The sequence below is a fragment of the Podarcis pityusensis genome, assembly GCF_964106645.2.
Source record: "Podarcis pityusensis genome assembly, chromosome: 7".
In the NCBI taxonomy this organism is placed as follows: domain Eukaryota; kingdom Metazoa; phylum Chordata; class Lepidosauria; order Squamata; family Lacertidae; genus Podarcis; species Podarcis pityusensis.
In genome coordinates this window covers 77,750,925-77,770,162 of record NC_138031.1, presented here as the reverse complement: position 1 = coordinate 77,770,162, position 19,238 = coordinate 77,750,925, and the positions used below count along the sequence as shown (strand labels likewise).

The window sequence follows — 19,238 nt, the reverse complement described above, 5'->3', positions numbered from 1 at the left end:
ACAAGACACCAACCAGGACAATTTGGAGCAAAACAGCAGCCTGTAGGCTTGGCCTGTATTGGAAACTGTCGCGACAGGACTCCCACCCACAACAAGATGAAGTAAAATGGAAGCCCAGAACAAAAGAAGACCCCAACTTTTATTAGTTACTAATCCCCCAAACTACACCCCTAAGACTACATCACAAAAAGGAGGGGTTGAGGGAGGAGTTGTGAAGGTAACCTGAGTATCTTGTCACCTGGCTGGTTCCTCCTTTCCCTCCCTCCCCATGAGTACTTTCCAGGTGACAAAGGAGAGTTTGCAGTTTCCTGCCCCCAGAGGGAAGAGCTGATCATTGTTCCAGTCCGTGCTGAATCCACTCCTATATGCAAGTTCTTTGTGACCTTGATGGTCTTCTGTTTATGGCCATCAGGGTTGGCATAGCAACTGGGCAGGGCTCCTGTGTATGTGCTGGTATGCTCAAGGGATTATAGCTGCCCTGTATCAAACCTTCCCCATTTTGTAGTCCTTCCTTCATGGAGTAAAATAAAAGTGGAACGGTGCTGATCCGATGTATGGTTGATTTTCTATGAATTTATAACAGAAGCGTAGCGTATGTTGTGTGTGTGTCAAGTTTGTACAAACTGAATGATTGGGGGGGGGGGGTTCCTGTGACAGTGGGTGACTTGGATTTCACCAGCATTGAATTTTGCAGTTTGCCCAGCTGCCCTATCAGCAAAGGGATTTTGGTTTGGTGTTTTAAAAAAAAATAACGAGGAAGAAGGAGCAAGAAATTTAGTGCATGCTGCAAAAGACCCGAGGCTTGGGGCACCCCATACCAATCTTTCGCCCCACAACTTATCTGCTCACACTGCTCTTTCCCACTGCTGTTGTAGCACTCGGTTCCAATGGAGTGGAGCATCGCATGTTTTTCCTGACCACAGTTTTCACCTTCTTGGCGCAGCTATCTCACACCTTTTTCCCAGAACTATGTCTGCAAAAGAAAGCAAAGTAACAGATTTCTCACTCTGTTTGGAAATGAGAGGAGCCCAGCCCATGGTAACATAAAGCAGGACAAAATGAATTGAGGCACACACCGTATCCTAGAAAGTCCTCTGTGAGTGCAAACCACAAGGAGGAAACAGTCTGGCTTTCTGATATTTTTATCCTGAATTGTGGCTGCTCAACTCAACTAATCTGACCAGGACCAAATGTCAAATTCTAACGAATTGTCATGATTAAACTGTGGCGGAAGAACAGCAGGACAGCAAGGCCACTAAATTGCAACCATCTGCTTTCCCTTCATCCCTGTTTTTGCTTGACCTTGGCAGATCCTTCCTACGTGAAACGGGACATTCAGCCCATAAAGCCGAATAAAAAATATTTTTAATATGTACAAAAGTTTCACTGCTGTTACTGATAAACTTAACTTTGTAGCGGTTGTTGTTGGTGGTCCTTGTTAAACCTGCAATGTCTGTCTAACTGCAGCAGGGCAGAAGAATGAGAGAGAATACCCTGAGCAATGATGCCTGGCTATAAGAAGAGGTTCCGGAACATTCCTGCACACCGTTGTCATTCCCTGCAAATTACCTCTGGCTGTTTTTACCTGTTGAGAGCACAGCTAGGTGTGGGTGGGTGTGTGGCAGAGCAGGATTAAAAACTGGTGTGCAAGTGTTACGCACCCTCTCCGACTTGCTGATTTCCCCCTACAAATTATATTTCATCCACATCATGAGGGAACCTCAGTAATAGGAAGCCCACTCTGAAATTCTAATCCATTATTATTTCTTCTTCTTTGACAAGTAATAAGAAATAATTGAGAATAAGATATAGTTTGTCATGGCAATTTCTTATTTGTGTCTAATGTCAGCTGCTGAAATGCAAAAATTAAAATGTATTAGGTAAATCCAGGGCCTGGTTTAGGTTTGATGAGGCCCTAAGCTACTGAAGGTAATGAGGCCCTTTATATGTCCAGCTGCCCTTTGTCAACAAGAAATGGTCACTGTTTTTTGTGTTGAACATATGCTATATGGTAATTTATGGACCTAATAGGTATCTAAAGCCCTTTGCCACTGTTGCTGTATGTAGGTTTTATTTGTTCTTTATCTTATATTTTGGAAATGTACATCCAGGTTTTGTTTTTCTTTTAAAAAAATTGGGGGCCCCCAAGAGAGTGGGGCCCTGAGCTTTAGCTTATACGTAAATCTGGCACTGGGTAAATTCAAAGGACTGATTCTCATGGAAGAATTCCATCTGCTGAGATGCTCCGTGATGCTCTATTTTTGGTTTTTGCTCAGTATTTCAGTCTCCAGTGACCTGTTTCTTATTGATTTCTTTGACAAAGTACATTACTGCAGAACAGCTATTTCTTTATTTCTTTGTTTTCACAGTCGGTCAGCCTTCACAACTACTTTGGGGAATTAAGAAAAATAGTTTAGCAAACAAGATTTATCTGAAGCAAACCGAGCACTTGGGTGGCGGTGTGGAATTCAGTGAGAGGCAGCTTACATGGTTACATACAACCAAGACAACCCTGTCTCACTAAAGCTTTTGCAGAAGGTCTGCATTCGTTGCATCCTTATCTTGAACAAACTGTTTGCTTTAAGTTGGTCCCAAGTCATCTCACTCAGAGCAATGCCAATTAGGGATCTTGTTTTTGACAACTGACGATTTTGACAACGTGAATAGGCCTTTTGAGAGACCATCTTGCCCTGAGGGGAGAAGAGAGGAAAGAAGACCTGCTGCCACACAGCTTCCAGCGGTGGATAAATGCTTCTATCCAAGCTTGAAATTGACCTGCATTTACTCTACCCCTGCAAAACAACGAAGACTTCCCCCTTCGGCTGTTACCTTCTGGGTTCATTCATGAACCAAATTGTTCCATTGCTGTCCAACTCACAGAGGACATCTGTGTGAACAGGAGAGCCTTCCATATCTGTGTGTGACACCTGCATGTTTTAGAACTTTGTTTTCCAGGCTTGCAAAATAGATTGGGAGCTCCAAGCTCCAAGCAAGCTGTCTGCTCCACACAGCTGGCCTTCAAATGGAGAGCAGCAGAGACAATTATGGAGTCTGGCACAGCTGGTATGTTTGCCACACAACCCTTGCATGTTTTCTGAACCCAGAAAGGTAATACCTGAAGAGGGCCATAATTGGATTCAGGGCACAGGGGGAGGAAAGGTGGGAAGTTCCCTTGCACAACCAATATGCTCTCCGTTTCAAAAAAAATAAATGTTTATGGGACAGGCAAAGGCTTCTGCAGCCAGCAGAAAGCATAAGCAAGAATGCCTTAAGGAGTGTATTATATTATAGAAATATAACATGCAGGGTTGCTACTCTGAAAATCAGAGTTGCTGTGTAGTGTAATAACAAAAAGACATTAGCAATCTGTTTTTTTTCCAATAACAGGACTACATATCTATGATTAGTTCCAGTAAGACCCTTGGTGTCCTAATTACTTTGCCTCACCCATGTGCTGAATGGCTGATCCTTCCATAATCTGCCAGGTCAAAAGGTTGGTAGGCAGTGTGTATTGCATATTTGAAATATACTTTGGAGAACCGTTTTGTTTTTGCTTAATTCCTTATGTTAGACTGAGGGCAGTGGAAAAACTGCTCACTTGTGGTCATGAGAGGGAACTAGCTACGAGCAATTTCCTTAGCTGTGCTCCTCTGAAAGGTCAATAATAGATGACACATTTTCCAAGGAGGAAGTTGCAGACTCACTTGTTGGCAGTCTGGGCAAAGTGCAGGGGCTATTTGGAAGTGAGTCAGCACTCCAGGTATGCACAGGGTGCCCACAATCAGGATACAGTCCAGTCTTTTAAAAATTGTTTTAATGTCCCCAAAATTAGCCGTAGCTGGATGTGCTATGACACTTCTTGAAATAATCAGATCACTGTGATATTACAAGTTGTCCTGAAGCCCTTGTTCACGGTCAGAGTTGGATACTACAATTGTGGTTGAAAAGGTGGCTTTGGGATTGTATGTTTAAAATGTTTCTATCCTGCCTTTTGCCTTCAATTGTCACTGATGGCTCATAACAATAAAATCCACAATAGCAATTTCATAGAATCTAAACAGCAGCACAAAAGGATATAACCCGATTCTAGCCATTGACTTTTTTTTTTGTCTTGTTCAAACCATGAATTTAGTCTAATTTCATGCTGGAGGCAGAAGCTCAGGTATTTTACAGTTGGTGCCACAGGAAAGTTGACTTAGTACTTAATTGGAAAGGTTGTCAGGTAAGCTTTATATACATGAAACAATAAACAAGGCATGTGGCAGGAAGAAAACAGTTGTATTTCACACCATTTTCACAGTCCAAGATACAGTGGTACCTCAGGTTAGAGACGCTTCAGGTTACAGACTCCGCTAACCCAAAAATAGTACCTCGGGTTAAGAACTTTGCTTCAGGATGAGAACAGAAATTGCGGTGAGGCAGCAGTGTGGGGCCCCATTAGTTAAAGTGGTGCTTCAGGTTAAGAACAGTTTCAGGTTAAGACCTCCAGAACGAATTAAGTTCTTAACCGAGGTACCACTGTAATTCAACGAGGAGCTGGACTTTATGGATAGATGAGCTTTCTGCAAAATAAATTGCACACCTTTATTTCCTCCAGCATTTTTACTCAGCAGTGCAGAAGTAAACTCCCTTGAAATGCAGGAGAGCAAACAAGCCAAAGAAATGCAATCAGGTGATTTAAGGTAGGGTTCTTCCTCTCTATATTTAAAAACTAATTGAAATTCCCCCCCCAAAAAAGTTATTTTGCTACAAAACTGATTTATAGAGAATAGGTAAATTTGAAGCACTGTAATATTTAAGGTAGGGTCTCATTTTCTATAGTAGAAACTTGGTTTCTAAGCGGTATTTATTTTTAGCAGAGGAATGTTGCATGCGTTTGACAGACACAATTATTGGACTATATGTGCAAGACTGGAGTCATCTTTTAAAATGTCTGCACCACGATCCCAGTCTTTCTCAGCCCTTGCTTTGCTCCCATTTCAACTGCACTTACACCTATCACCCCAACCCTACTACAGACCTACGCAAGAACATATTTTGTTAAGTTGCTTAAAGCATAGCTTTCTGGAAAGTTTGGCAGTTAGGAAAGCAGCAAGATAATGCACTGAAAAGTATGGGTTAGGCAAATGACTAACAGGAAGATGCAGTGCTATTTCTCTAGAAAAAGAGATGCCAGAATTCTCCATGAACACCTCCCTTGTTCTCTTATAATGGCAATGGTGCCCACCTGAGAGGTGCAAAAACTGAGTTCCGGTGAGTTCTGACTGAAAAAACCCCCTGGGAAGATACATAAACAAATAAGCAAGCAAATCAGGATAAATTCAAGGTGATTGCTCATTTTTTTATAACCTTCCCATAAACCAATCATGACTAATGCTCAATACAGAACAGACATGGTCTAACCTCCATGTTAAGTCTGTGCAAGCAAATCAGGATAAATGATTACAAGGCAGGTCATGTGGAGCAGCCCTTAAGTGAATCTGGCTTGACCAGCCCATATCCTTTTTTCTCCCACTTTGAAACTGTTATGTACTGAAGTTCTCACCCTGGGCCAGCAGGGGGATACTGTAGTTTTCACTCAGGTCCACATATGCAAATAAGGGATTGAAAGTGACGTTCAGTGATTGGATAGTTACAGAAAATGGTTACTGTTGCGTTCTAGTGGAGATCTATATAAGCAGGCTGGCTGAACCCTTCAGTTCAGTTCTGTTCTGGCCTGTGAATAAACAAGAGCAGTTTGAAGAATCGCTGTGTTGTCTGATATGTTCACCCACAACTTAACAGAAACCCCCCTGCTTCCTTCAAAACAGAAACGTCGCTTACCTTCCTGCCGGAGCAGTACCTATTTCTCTACTTGCACTTTGACGTGCTTTTGAACTGCTAGGTTGGCAGGAGCAGGGACCGAGCAACGGGAGATCACCCCGTCACGGGGATTTGAACTGCCGATCTTCTGATCGGTAAGTCCTAGGCTCTGTGGTTTGGAGAAATGTTGGAGGGTATTCTTCAGGTGGAGGCAGGATTGTCATCAGAACTACAGTGGGGTAGAAAGGGTTCAGCCCTCTTTTTCCATGTGCCCAAGCCTGATCCTGATTGGCCCTCTCCCATGACTGTATTTAGGGGGGACGAGACTTGGGGGAAATGCAATTAAAGTCATGTCTGGTTGGCCCTGAGTGGCAGTTCACTTACGTGTGAAACTGAAGGAGTGCGGTCAGGGATATCACCAGGCCGAAGAGAGGGCAAAGATTTGGCAGTATTTACACCAAAGTACTGTACAAGCAATAATTTTCAGACCAATTTTAAAACATGTCTTTTGACCTATGAACACATTTTTCTCCCGGTTCAAGCATGCGCTTCAACAGAATAACTTCAGTCAGCCACACTGAATTCGCTGTTTCTAGATGACGTTTGTCAAAAGTGTCGATTTAGACAGGCGATCAGATTTATGTGTTGGTTCGGGGAAGTGCTCCAACAGTATATCGCAAAGCAATTTTGGAATTTCTGGATGGAAATGGGGTATCATTCTTGTGCCCAAGTCGTCTCTGCTCCCCCATTAGGCTCCTTTGGCTCACAGCTCAGCTGTGTGAAGCTGGTTACGCTACAGTCAGGAGGCTGGTTTGTCAGAATCAGCAGAGAATGCATCACCATTGTGCATTATGACATGGTAATTTCCACCTTATGGAAACGCAGGTGATTGGTCACTTGACCTCTGAGAACAATGAAGCAGTCATAAGAGCCATCCCTAGTCAATTCCACCACCCCACCAATCTTTAACACTATTATATGTGCCCTTGAAGAGTAGCAGACTTCAGCAAGTGCTCCAGACTCCCTTGATGATTATCTTTGTGCCTAACTTTGTAAATATCTATTAAAAAGGTAAAGGCACCCCTGACCATTAGGTCCAGTCATGGCCAACGCTGGGGTTGCTGCGCTCATCTCGCTTTATTGGCCGAGGGAGCCGGCGTACAGCTTCCAGTTCATGTGGCCAGCATGACTAAGTAGCTTCTGGTGAACCAGAGCAGCGCATGGAAACGCCATTTACCTTCCCACCGGAGCAGTACCTCTTTATCTACTTGCACTTTGACGTGCTTTTGAACTGCTAGGTTGGCAGGAGCAGGGACCGAGCAATGGGAGCTCACCCCGTCACGGGGATTCGAACCGCCGACCTTCTGATCGGCAAGTCCTAGGCTCTGTGGTTTAACCCACAGCGCCACCCGCCTCCCTAAATATCGATTATACTCCACCTTTTTTAGCATGAGATTTTAGCTGCCATTGCCAGCAGAAATGGTTAAGAATTCCAGCTTCCAATAAGAAATTTGTTTTCTTAAAAAGCTGCTGCTGGCCCTCCCTCCTGCTGTATTGGTGATGTGACTTCCTTGGCTAACCAAGGTGAAAGGAGCAGCCGACTCGTGTTTTCATAATGAATCTCGTTGTTTTCAGAAAGCCTACTCAAGGAAGTCGCCCACTTCAGTGAGTTGACTTAAAACGTCAAGTTTCTAAACCTCTGAGCTGTAGGAGGCAAAATTCTTACAGAAAATGCACTGTAATGGTTCTGAAGGGTGGGGGACGAATGGAAGAAATACCGCTTATAGACAGCTCTGTGCTGCTGGAAATCATAGTAAGTTAAATATTGTGGTTTGTCCAAGGTAAGTCGGGTTCAGAAGAGCATCCTGGGTTTTTTTACAGGTGTCAAACAGTGTGTTTGTGAGACAGGAAGACAAGGAGAATATTCACATGAGGCAATTCATGGCAAGGTGAACAAAGGCTGTATTTTGCCTCGCTGTAATCTGTAGTATTAATAATCTCTTCTGCCCCTACCCTACCTGAGTGCTTACATCTGAATTGACTTCTATGGTATCTTTCTTGTTTATTTCTGTTTTGTCCGCATGCTATATTTTCTTCCAGTGCTATTTCTCTCAGATTGCACTGGTTTTCCTTTTCTAAATTAAACCATCAGATCTACACTGGAATCTGGTGCCCCTGTGGATCCTGCCACTGGAGGCAGTTACCTCAGCTTGTCTCAAGGGTGGGCCGGCCTTGATCGCCAATTTCCCTCATACTATTTTCCGATCAATTTTAGCAGGAAAATTGAGGCTCTCATCCAACAAGCGACTGTCTACGTGTATGTGTATCTTAAGAACTGAAGTTCTGATGAGACCAAAGCTGAGAAAGACCATCCTTTTGCAAACTACTGGAAGTTTTTGCAAACTACTGGTGCAAGTTTTAGTCCTGAGTGTTTGCCCCGAACCATCTTTCTTTTGTGTTAGACTAGAGGAAGTTCGGTGTAATCCAGTGTGTTTCAGCATATCATAAGAAAATCACTGTAAACTCCAGAAATAAAGGCACTCATTATTTCATTCTCCATATACCAAATAGGACAAGCTGAATGTTTCTTTTCCACACAGGAGATTCCAGTCCTACATCTTTTTACCACTGCTACTTAAAAGGAAGTTCTGGTTGCACACAACATGAGCTGCTATTCTCCTTGCCTGTTTCCTCTGACTGACCAGGACAAGACTGCCTTGCAGACTTTTGATCCGGTGAGGTTACTTTTACGTCAGCATCTGGATCCTCTTTATACCCCTGAAATAAAATCAGTGTTCTGATTCATTCGATAGTTGTTTTTCTCTACCAAAGATTTACTGAGCAGCCGTTTCCTTCTCTGCCTACCTACTTTTAATTTGTTGGATCCACTTTAAGGCATGGGGGTGGGGAAGAAGATGTCCTCAAAGAGGCAGCAGGCCTTCTCGAGTTAAAATAAATGTGTACATAGCTTGGAGAAGTGGAAAGCACATTCTGAATCACTGGCTTCCTGAGGTGAGCGTAAAAGCAATGAGATGTGAAGAGCAAAGAAATGCCAACCTTTCCACTGGGTGCCACGTGATTCCATCCCTGGTGGTTCTTTATAGCACCTAATTGGGAAGCTATGAAGTTTCTGCAGATGCTCTTCAAGTGAGATTAAAGTGAGATTAAAAGTATGGCTTTCCCAACCTGTGTTTTCCTTCCTCATATAACAAATGTGGGGACAGGTGGGCACTTGTCGTTCGGTCCCAGAACCTGCCAACCTAGCAGTTCGAAAGCACCCCCAGGTGCAAGTAGATAAATAGGGACCGCTTACCAGCGGGAAGGTAAACAGCGTTTCCGTGTGCTGCGCTGGCTTGCCAGATGCAGCTTGTCATGCTGGCCACGAGACCCGGAAGTGTCTGCGGACAGCGCTGGCTCCCGGCCTCTAGAGTGAGATGAGTGCACAACCCTAGAGTCTGTCAAGACTGGCCCATACGGGCAGGGGTACCTTTACCTTTTTTATGTTTTCTCCACCTGCAGCATTTCCTCAAACTTTCTTGTTGTGGATACCAGGATTTTAATGCAATTGGGCTGCTTTGCGGAGGTGTATTCCCCACCGCCCCAGACAGAGGTAACCTCAGGATGAAAAACAGGGAACATTTTGAAGGAACTGTTGAAAACCCATTGAAAGCGGATTTCTTGTTTAGCGATCCCTCGTAGCCGAGTAAGATTCTCTACCACGATCACAGTTTCAACAGTGAGTCTGTAAGTGACTGTGGAGGCCAATTCTGGATCCACACGTCCTTCCACAGTGGGGACATAGGTTTCTGGGTGGGAGTTGATCACGGTGAGGGTGCCTTTCTCTTAGCATGTTTTGTCCTGAGTTTGAGCATCTTCAAAGTCCATGACACCTTTGGTAAAGGCTGTTCTTCAATTGGAGCACTTGCAGGCCAGCGTTTCCCAGTTGTCAGTGTTCATACTACTTTAAAAAAAAAAAAAAAAAAAAAGCATTACAGTGGTACTTCGGGTTACATACACTTCAGGTTACATACACTTCAGGTTACAGACTCCACTAACCCAGAAATAGTACCTCGGGTTAAGAACTTTGCTTCAGGATGAGAACAGAAATCGTGCTCTGGCGGCGCGGCGGCAGCAGGAGGCCCCATTAGCTAAAGTGGCCTTCAGGTTAAGAACAGTTTCAGGTTAAGAATGGACCTCCAGAACAAATTAAGTATTTAACCCGAGGTACCACTGTAGAGCTTTTAAGCCAATAGCAAAAACAAAAAATGAAGCTGATTAGTGTTACATGCTACTCCAGCTGTAAGCAGTGTGAGATACCAGGAGCCCAGCTGCTTACCCAGGGTCCGTGATTCCCTTTGGAGGCACAGGGGAGACGGTAGTGTCTTTATGATTATTCATTAGGTTATCCATGCCGTTTCCTCTTGGCACAGGTCCCAGCTGAATGAAAAAGGAAGCGGTGATTGCAAGCTTGGTATGCATCCACCCACCCACAATGCCTTTGTGCTGGGACTGCCAACATCTGTTTTCAAGTGTGCACTGCAGTGTAAAGCAGAATCAATCTGCATTCGTAACAAACCAGTTTCTCGCAAAGCACTTTTCAGCGGCAAAAAATATGCAGTAGATCTAGATTGTTTGTAGACTACGTGGGTTGGGGGGCTAAGTGCTCAGTCTCCATTGATTCTAGAACAACACGTTTGTTTGCACACAGACTCTATGTGTCGAGGTAAGGTTAGCCAGAGTTTTGCAGATTGGACGGCATTGGACAGCTGTGTATCTATTGCCCGACAACAACTACTTTTATTATTAGATTTATATTCCACCTAATGCCCAGATGGCTTCTAAAAGTGATTTACAATGGCTTATTTAAATAAACGGCCCATTGTACAAATTTGCTCAATTCACGATAATTTTTTAAAATATGCAGTAAAAATTCCCAGGTCAAGAGATCACGGGGAAGCCTTTGCAAACAGGTGTGTCTTCAAAAGCCAGTGGAATGCCATTACAGGCAGGGCCTCTCATATTTCACTGCATTCCACAACACTGGTGCCACCAGTGAAAATGAAAATTCCTCCAATAGCTAATATGTGGCTGGCCAATTTATTTACATGTGGCAAAATAGGATATAAAAGTTTGAAACTAGTGAGTAGTGCTGTGCCAAAACTATTTATTCAGTTTCGTTTTCACTGTTATCCTTAAATACTTCCATTTTCCATTGTGCTTTTTAGAGTTCCCTTAACCTTTTCTCTACCTTTTAAATCTAAAATTAGGTCTCTACAGTTTCCTCAGAGCATGATATCCTGGAGGTATTTTTTTTCCAAGGGGGGGGGAATCATTTTTGTGTAATGTGAAAGTATGTTTGACAAAAGATTGAGAGGGAACTTCTTTAGATTTTGGAAGAATAACATTTCTCTGTGTAAATACTTACAGCTCTGATGAGTTGGCATCAAGTATATGTCATAGAATAATAGAATTATAGAGTTGGAAAGGATCCTCTAGGGGTCATTTAGTCCAACCCCCTGCAATGCAGGGATCTCAACTAAAGCATCAATGATAGATGGCCATCCAACCTCTGCTTAAAAACCTCTAATGAAGGAGAGTCCACCATTTTCCAACGACATCCGTTCCACGGTTGAACAGCTTTTACTGTCGGAAAGTTCTTCCTGGTGTTTAATAGGAACCTCCTTTCTTGTAGGGATGCAGGTGGCACTGTGGTCTAAACCACTGAGTCTCTTGGGCTTGCTGATCAGAAGGTCGACGGTTCGAATCCCCATGACGGGGTGAGCTCCCATTGCTCTGTCCCAGCGCCTGCCAACCTAGCAGTTCGAAAGTACGTCAAAGTGCAGGTAGATAAATAGGTACCGCTCCAGCAGGAAGGTAAACAACATTTCCATGCGCTGATCTGGTTTTGCCAGAAGCTGCTTAGTCATGCTGGCCACATGACCCGGAAAAACTGTCTGCGGACAAACATCGGCTCCCTCGGCTAGTAAAGCGAGATGAGCGCTGCAACCCCAGAGTCATTTGCGACTGGACTTAACTGTCAGGGATCCTTTACCTTTTACCTTTCTTATAACTTGAAGCCATCGGATGAAGTCCTACCCTCCAGAGCAGGAGAAAACAAGCTTGTTCCCTCTTCCATGGGACAGCCCTTGAGATATTTAAATATGTCTATCATATCTCCTCTCAATCTCCTCTTTTCCAGACCAACATACCCAACTTCCTCAAGGCTTGGTTTCCAGACCGTCAGTCATCTTGGTTGCCCTCCTCTGCACACGTTCCAGCTTGTCAATGTCCTTCTTAAATTGTGGCACCCACCACTGGAAAGTAAATGGTCAAATAGTCTCATAAACCAATGTAGTCATGTTGAAGAGAACAACAAAAGAAGGTATTCAAGGTTTGGTTTTTGACCTCCAGCTCGTTCTGTACCATCTAGAGGACAGTGTCCAGGTTTTTGAGTTCATAACTGAGGTTTTCAAGGGGTGTGTGTGAAATAACATACTGGGTTTCTGAAACATGACCAAGCCAAAGTGACTGAAAATAAGTATTTCCTGGGGACTGTAAAACACAAATTGAGCACTGGTTCACTCCTTGTCCTCAGGATGTGGTTGCACTTTTGGCAATACCATCTCATTTTGGCAATGATCCTGTGACAGAAGGGGAATAAAATCAGGAATTAAACAAGAGTCCTTTAAACCTTATTTTCCCTCCTCCCTTCTAGGGCTCAGATACCCTCATTCACCTTGGGTTTCTTCCTCCAGTACTCTGTTATATACAAACACTTGTTTTTATCATGGAATTGAACCTGTGGCAAATTTATTTCACTTAAAGTGAGTTGGATCCAGACTTATTTTCAGCAGGGATGTTTGCACACTGGAGGAAGGCAGCAGCAGGGGCAGACTTTGGTGATATGGCACCCTGAGCGAGGACAAAATTTGGTGCGCCCTCTCTTAAATATTTCTTATTTTCACAGTAATCCCTTTTGGTACCGTTGCTTTTTAATGGCTCTTCTCAGCAGATACCCATGCGCACCGACCCCTCTTGCTCTCCAGGCTTCAGGAAGCTATCCGTAAGCCTTGCGAGCTCGGCGGGGGTGCCACAACCCTGAGATTTACAGTCTCATGCTCTACCAGTTGAGCTATCCCAGCAACATCTTGTTGGTGGCGCAAATCTGCTTCGTTTTTATTTCATTTCTTGTGTACCATCCAACTACCATCCAACTAACCTCTCGGCAGTTCACAAATTAAAATCCATAAAATACAAATGCCATAAACTTAAAACGGTTACGTTCTAGGACTGGCGCTCCTATTGTAGGAACGTGAAACCAATGTGAATCAATGTAAAGTCAATCAGAGCAGCGTGAAGACCTGGCGAGGGGAGAAATCAAGTAGTTGTGTCCTTGTGCGTGTGCCACAAAAACCCTGTGCTACAAAATCCAGAGGCTGTGTAGCAGATGTACAGGGATTCCATTGCAAATAAGTATGGAAAAGGTTTTCTGTGTGCAGGAAGTTGGAAAACCACTGCCAGAAGTGACTTAGAGATGTTTCATATATTACCAGCAGGATACAGGGGGAGGTTTATAACAGGTCTGCTCCCACACTGCTCCCTGCTTCAAGGAAATAGATCACAGGGTGGGTAATGTGGTTTCTTCCCTTGCCAGTATTGCTTTGTAAAGTATTAGCTGTCCTTTAATGGAGTAACCTGAGAATAGGAGGCAAATTACTTTTTCCCGCCTTGAAAGTAAAAGCTTAAAATGCATGTGTTTCGACTGTCTAGAGCATTTAATGCCATGGCCCTACAGTCGCAAAAAGTTTAAATTTCCATTGCCCTCAGTAAAAGGTTAATTCTCTAATCATGGAATGATAGGTAGCAGCTAGAGTAAAATAAGAAAATCTATCTATCTATCTATCTATCTATCTATCTATCTATCTATGTTTCCAAATTGGAGGGTGGCAGAAAGAGAAGGTCAACACACGTCTCTCTTTCTCTCTCGGTTTCTTTTTCATTTTAAAATCCTACTACGTCAGAACCAAACGGAAGAAAACAATTAGGCAGAAACCACATGAAAATGGAAATGAAAACGTTTTCGAGTTTTGTCGCAGAGTGAGGTATACTTTGTCATTTGATGGTGATCGGGAAAGTGTAATGGGATTGTGGGTCTTCAGTACTATATGCTTTTACTCTACCCACAAGCCCACACACTTCCTCTCAGTTGTTGTTGTTGTCGCTGCTGTTGTACTTTTGGACTTTATTCTTCCTGACCTGGTCTGAGAGACCAAAGGATTCCAGGAAGTATAGGATTGTGGGACACAAAGAGCCAAACGTATGCATCCACATGGGGTTTGACTCAGTTCACTGCGGCACTAATAATATATCTGGAACAGCCCATCATTTGCAAAGGTTTCTTGAGTATTCACTGTCTAGAAGTACATTCATATTCTTATATGTGTGAGTGCCAGATTCTCTGGCTCACTGCGAAGGAATCTCTGCTTTGCGGGGATCAAAAAACTGTGAACTAAATTTTGTGCACACATCTTCCTGCCTACAGTTTAAATTAGGGAGGGAACATATATCCAGAAAAAAAGGAAGCTGTTTTTCTTCTCTTGCCCTGATTTCAAAGTACAAAACATCAGGAAGCAATGTGAGAAAAAACTCAGCGTAAAAATGCTAACTAATAAAATGGTACGATAATTGGTATTGATCATGCCTGCATTGTCTGCTCTAGAGAGCCACCAGCAATGGATCAAACATAATGTTAATAATTGATGTCCTGAATCTGAAAAATAACTGGAAAAAAGGGGTGATTTATTAATCCTTAGATGTGCCAGTAACTTTGTGATAATGACATGTCCGATTTGAAGGGCAATCATTTGCCATTATGAAGATTTTGCAGGGTAAAAAATAAATAAACCCCACCCATCTGACTGGGTTGCCCCAGCCACTCTGGACAGCTCCCAACACATATAAAAACATAATGAAACATTAAATATTTTAAAACTTCTCTACATAGGGCTGCCTTCAGATATGTTCTAAAGGTTGTATAGTTACTTATCTCCTTGGCTTATGGGTTGTATAATTCCACACTCTACAATATTTGTCTGATGAAAATAGGGACATCCTAAGGAAAAGTTGAGAGGGACGCGGGTGGTGCTGTGGGTTAAACCACAGAGCCTAGGACTTGCCGATCAGAAGGTCGACGGTTCAAATCCCCGCGACAGGGTGAGCTCCCGTTGCTCGGTCCCTGCTCCTGCCAACCTAGCAGTTCGAAAGCACGTCAAAGTGCAAGTAGATAAATAGGTACCGCTCTGTTGGGAAGGTAAAGGGCATTTCTGTGCGCTGCTCTAGTTTGCCAGAAGCAGCTTAGTCATGCTGGCCACATGACCCGGAAGTGGTACGCTGGCTCCCTCGGCCAATAAAGTGAGATGAGTGCCACAACCCCAGAGTCAGCCACGACTGGACTTAATGGTCAGGGGTCCTTTAAGGAAAAGCAGGACATTCCGGGATCAAGTCAGAAACCACGATGTCTTCTGTAAATCCTGGAAAACAAGGGCACTTGGAAGCTCTGCCTCTGTTTGGTCATTGTGAGAACAGGGTGCTGGACTAGATGGGCCACTGGAAATACCATCTTTCTGTCTCTCACTCTTTAGACATGCATTTTTCTTTGCATTCTGGTAAATGGTTTTAAATGCGGACCGGACAAGACCTTGGAGGAAAAGTCTACCAATGGCCGTTTCTCATTATGGTTATCTATTGCCTGCAGGATCAGAGGGGGTCAGTATGTTCTCTATAATCAGGTCCATTCAATGCTGGCCATGACTGGAGAACAGCAGCAGGAATAGACCTTTTGCCTCCTTGTGGGTTCTTGGGGAATTGTGTTGGCCACTGTAGGAAACAGGATTCTGGGCCTTTGGTGAGATCCAGCAGGGTTCCTCTTATGTTCATATGTGTGCAAATCTGGGGAGGGAAGGAGTGGTCAGGAGTATACTTTTACTGTAAGAAATTCAAGGTGCATCTGTCTGAAGGAGACTGATTTGAATTTCCGCTAGAGCTGCAGCATGTGCTTAATTATAATGGTTGTAATGTGTTAACCAACAGATTGGTTCTGGGGGAACTTGTGCCTCCTCCTCCTCAGTTCCTCTCAGTATGTAGGTGCCTGTATGATGGTTCACCCTCAGCGCAGTGGCCCTGTGAAATATACTCAGAGTCGAGAGTGGATTTCAGCTCATTCATGCTCTATATTCAGCTCATTCAGCTTATTCAGCGACAGAGGACGAGATGGTTGGACAGTGTTCTCAAAGATACAAACATGAGTCTGACCAAACTGAGGGAGGCAGTGGAAGATAGGAGTGCCTGGCGTGCTCTGGTCCATGGGGTCACGAAGAGTCGGACACGACTAAACAACTAAACAACAACATTCAGCTCATGGTGGTGAAGAGGAATGGGAGTTCCCCCACAATATCCACTTTACATACATTATTTACACAATGGGCTGCATGTGATTGGCTAATTCCGGGATTCTCCTGTAGGCCAATCAGGTTGTGGATTCACTTCCACCTGGAGCTGGATTGGGTGGCTCCTGTGGACCAATCATACTGCTGCATTGTTCTAGGACCAATCAGACTGCTGCATTTTGGATCCTATTCAACTCAGTACATAACACCCTGGGAATTTAAGGGTCCCGTTCTGGTCGGGCAAGAAGACTGGAGACAATTCTCTTTCCTCGTGGAACAAAGATGCAACTGATTCTGTGAAGCTTGGCAGTAGAGATCCTGGGCTGCAAATCCTATTGCCCGAAATTGCACATAACCAGCGCTTATCCTTCCTGGCTGAAATTGTTGCTAGAGTGGGAGGTTTGTGAGTTACACTCACATCTGGGATCTTGCTTTGCACTTCCTATCAAAAGGAACTACGAGAGGCTCTCTGCTGCCACCTGCTGCTTGGAGTACAAATTAGCGGTTCTTGCCACCTGCCCAAACAGTTAATACTGCAACACTATCAAATGTTTGCATCTTTGTGGAAGATGCAAAGGAGCCAACTCTCTGGCCGTGCCCTTAAATCAGGCATAGGCAAATTCGGCCCTCCAGATGTTTTTGGGACTACAACTCCCATCATCCCTAGCTAACAGGACCAGTGGTCAGGGATGATGGGAGTTGTAGTCCCAAAACATCTGCCTGCCTTAAGCTAACCACGAGAAATGCCAAAGGGCATAGACTTTCACTGGCATATCAAGACTGTGGAAGGAAGGAGCAGTTCTGAATCTGAAGATGCCATATGGCTTTGTCCATTAATAATCTCCTGTTGATATTGTTGTATATATACACTGTTGCCTAGCAATACCTTGGGTTGTGGGGTTGCTAACTAGATACCCACATTGGAGACCCACATTTTCCTGAGACGGAGCTTGAGGGTTACATACATCAGTGTGTGTGTGTGTGTGTGTGTGTGTGTGTGTGTGTCTTGTGTGTGTGCAACACACACACACACACACACACACACACACACAGCTTTTCCACATAGGTGTTCACGCAGACCTTTCAAATAACTGCAAAACAAAGAAATAAATAATACAAATAATAATAAAATAATAATAATAATAATAATAATAATAATAATAATAATAATATATTTATACCCCGCCCATCTGGCTGGGCTTCCCCAGCCACTCTGGGCTGCTTCCAACAAAATATTAAAATACAGTAATGCATCAAACATTAAAAGCTTCCCTAAACAGAGCTGCCTTCTTCCTTTTTAGTGAGGTCTTTCTATTTACAAAACCTCACTCCACCCAAAATATTGCTGCTTATTATGAGGGGGCAGGGGCAGTGAATGATGTGAGAGCAATAGATGTTGTTGCAGCTGAGCAGACCTGATGTTTGCTTGGATGTAACCACTGGGAGCCCCACATATGCCTCTCTGAGCTATTAAAAGGTCTAACAAACACAATCATTTAATAGTAACTTCTTTGAAATATTATTATCATTTTTAATTTCATTTCGAAACTCCTTTGTTTTTAAGGGGGGGGACCTAAAGCCATATACAGCACATTAGAACATCAAAGCAATCCAGAATGAAACATTACTGCAGAAAGTCAAATATAAAGCATGCATTCAAAGCAACATACGTAATTAACAGGAAACCAAAACATTATCTTAAAGATTCCCAAATGAAACATGACAAAGGAGAATGCACATTTAACACAGCATAGTTAAGAAAAAAGCCTATGTCAAACATCTCAAAATAAAACATTACTAAAGGAAGTCAAATATAAAATGTGCATTTAAAACAGCATAATTGGGAAGAGAATACAGTACAGTATTATCATAAGCATAGAGCATATCTACTGCCAATCCTGCCAATGGTGGTTTCTGGCGGCTGTGGAAGCTCAGGCTCAGTGACCTGAATCTTCACTAAGAGACAGCCAAGATGGTCTCTGGCCTCTTCAGCAGACTCAGCTTTTGTAGTTGGAGTCAGTCAGAGCCCCACCCTCCAGGCCAGGTGGGAAAAGGCCTGCAAGGCAGGGAGCAGGTCTTCCAGGACTGACAAATATGTGTGCTTCTACCTCCTCAATACTGAAACTCACTCCTTTCATTTGTTCACTTTTGCAAAAAGTCATGGCAGGTGTGCCTTCTGACCTGTATTGCAAGCTGGCTGTGAAGACACACCTTATCCACGCTTTGAAACTCTGAGAAGCATTTGACACACATCTCAAAGCCCTGCTTGCCGGGCAGTTGTGAACTTTGAACTACCGCTAAGAAAACATTTGAAATATTTCGTATATCTAGGTCAATAATTCCATCCACGTTTGTTTTGCACTTGACCCTGGTCAATCCCACTGCAGTTAACAAAACCACACTGAGTGTAAACGAAGGCCAAGTTCCGTCCACTTATAATTTTTTTTATTTTTCTTAACCAACTGCGAAGAAGTTTGCATCCCTGAGAGGAAGGGAAGCAAACTAAGGGTGGGTTTTAAAAATAGAACTGGACTCATTCAACCGGATTGAGAAAATGCACTGCATGACCCAAAGCAATCTGTGAGGATTATGGGTGAATAAATGAAGGCATATTTGAGCAACCTATAGTTTGAATGGTTTGTTTATACAGGCCTACATAACCCACCAAACTAGAACCTAGTCAATGAAGCTCTGGGACTGGGTTGGGAGAGGGCATGTGTAGGCAAACTAAGGCCTGTGGGCCAGATCCGGCCCAATCGCCTTCTCAATCTGGCCCACGGACAGTCTGGGAATCAGTGTGTTTTTACATGAGTAGAATGTGTCCTTTTATTTAAAATGTATCTCTGGGTTATTTGTGGGGCAAAGAAATTCATTCATATTTTTTTTTCAAAACATAGTCCGGCCCCCCACAAGGTCTGAGGGACAGTGGACCGGCCCCCTGCTGAAAAAGTTTGCTGATCCCAGTCTAGAACCAGGGCTTCCAGTAGTCAC

The 19,238-nt window shown here is 43.5% G+C and overlaps 1 long non-coding RNA gene across 1 annotated transcript; it reads left to right on the top strand.

The window, feature by feature from the left end:
* The first annotated feature begins 6,721 nt into the window (after window positions 1-6,721).
* Window positions 6,722-8,579, top strand: LOC308482139. Its single transcript, XR_013989077.1, has 3 exons — window positions 6,722-6,873; window positions 7,684-7,751; window positions 8,403-8,579. It is a non-coding gene; the product is annotated as an uncharacterized lncRNA (long non-coding RNA).
* Window positions 8,580-19,238: the final 10,659 nt, after the last annotated feature.